At 61.1% G+C, this 1,965-nt stretch overlaps 1 long non-coding RNA gene across 1 annotated transcript; it reads right to left on the bottom strand.

Annotated features, from left to right (window-relative positions):
- Positions 1-614: 614 nt before the first annotated feature.
- LOC105519743 lies at positions 615-1,965 on the bottom strand. Its single transcript, XR_001003021.1, has 3 exons — positions 1,812-1,965; positions 1,211-1,284; positions 615-968 (listed from the first exon to the last, which is right to left on the bottom strand). It is a non-coding gene; the product is annotated as an uncharacterized LOC105519743 (long non-coding RNA).

Raw genomic sequence — 1,965 nt, 5'->3', positions numbered from 1 at the left:
GAGGACCGTGAGGTCAAGAAGAACGGTGATCATTACGAACTCCTGACCTCGTGATCCGCCCGTCTCGGCCTCCCAAAGTGCTGGGATTACAGGCTTGAGCCACCGCGCCCAGCCAAGAAAGCAGAAAGTCTTGACCCAACACCGCGAATGAGCACGCCTCATAGTGAGGACCGTGAGGTCAAGAAGAACGGTGATCATTAGGAACCAATGATGTTGAGAAGCCTGAACCCTCACCACCTGTTTTTTTTTTTTTTAGTAGCTATTGTTTACGTTCCCAGGGTAGGAACAGCCTCTTATCACCTCTGTCTAGCCAGTGCCCAGCGCAGGGCACACCGTTAGCTCCAATAAATGTTGAAGAGGAAGCCTGGAAACAAGAGGGTGTGAACTCGGTCCACGCGCCACATTTTGCGCTCGAGCCGCCAGGGGGCGGTAGGACCTGGACCAGGCCGTGTCTGGTCGTGTTGGGGAGGCGGGCAGCCCCAGAACAGGGCGTTAAGGGCGCATTCCCGCATTCCGGCCCGCACCTCTTGGGGTTTTCTCGGGCCTCCCTCGGCCCGCCGTGCTCCCGCCCCACCTCAGACGAAGAGGACCCAGAAAAAAATAGGCTGCAGTGCCCTGAAAGAAGAGGCTTTATTGGGGGTGGGGGGAGTGGGGCAGCCGAGGCGGTAACTCCGGCCCTCTTAACAGTCAAGGGAGAGAGGAGTTCAGTTTGCTTGGCAGAGAAGGGCTGGGCAGTTTCACTGGCGGAGTTGTGGGTGGTGGTCAGTTTCCCAATGGGGGACTGTAAGTTTTATAGAGGGGGCTGGTCAATTTCACAAAGTCAAGTCGATTTCATCTTTCCCAATGCAGAGGGCCGACCCGTCTCCAGAGGGCCTTTTACTAGACGCACCCCGCCCTGTTCCTCTGACATGCACGTTACTTCCGGCCAGGGGTCCCAGCCTGCTCAAACCTCAAGGTTTGCGCTCCTCCTGGGGACAGAGGGCCAGAAGGAAGACCGGCCTCAGGGACCTGCGCACCGCACCCAGCCTCAGGGTGGCGATTTGTGCCCCAAGACCACTGTCTTCTCTTCACCCCAGGGATGCGTCTCAGACTGAGTTCTGACCAGAGTGGCCCTCCAGGGGGGATGCACCTTTCCCCACCCAGCGTCCTGGCACGGGAGGGGTGGGGGGAGCGACAAGGGCTAGAGGCACACGGGTAAGGGGGCTCCCACCTGCTCCAGGCCGTTCTCCGAGGCCTTTCTGCGGGGGGGCCAGATCACCGCCAACTTTCCGTCGCCCCTGCTCGCTGCGGGGGAAGGAGCGCTCAGCTCACCAGCGGGCGGCAGCCAGGATGAAAGAGGCCGGCCGCACCCCTTAAACACACACAGGCGTTCACCCTCCGCCCTCCCCCAATGGAAGCCTCCATTCAACTCCAGGCACCCAGGAACCCGAGGGAGGAGGGAGGTGAACCCAGAATGGAGAAGCAGGAGCTCGAAAATTCAGAGGGAGGACCCAGGAGTGCCAGAATCCAGTCAGGGTTCCCTGGAACCCGACAAAAAGGAAGACATCTGGAATGCCCCCACCCCCGCGCAGTCTGGGTGGTGTGGATCAGAGAGTCCATCGCTCCCGGTGGAGGGGTGGATCACAGCGAGTAATGGAGCTCCAGAAGGGGTAGGCAAGACACAAAGTTGAGAGGGGGTCCCAGGAGTCTGAGAGCTTGGAGAGAGAGACCCCGAGAATCGGAGGGCCAAAGGAGAGGCCACTGAAGTTGGGCAGTCAGTGGGGACGGCTGGAACCCTGGGGGTCCCCGGCGTTGCTACGCCCGCGGCTTACCGGTGAGGCTCGGCGTAGGCTCCTTGAACTCCGCGGTGCCATAGACGCTGCGCCGCTGGCGCTGCAGCTCCTGCTCGCGCTCCCGCACCGCGCGCACCTCCTGATCCAGCAGTGACGGAGTGAAAGGCGGCGGGGAGCTGCCCAGCACCGGGCA

The sequence above is a fragment of the Colobus angolensis genome, unplaced genomic scaffold (genome assembly GCF_000951035.1).
Source record: "Colobus angolensis palliatus isolate OR3802 unplaced genomic scaffold, Cang.pa_1.0 Scaffold36, whole genome shotgun sequence".
Lineage (NCBI taxonomy): Eukaryota > Metazoa > Chordata > Mammalia > Primates > Cercopithecidae > Colobus > Colobus angolensis.
Note: the sequence above shows the minus strand (reverse complement) of the source record. Positions and strands in the feature narration are given on the sequence as shown.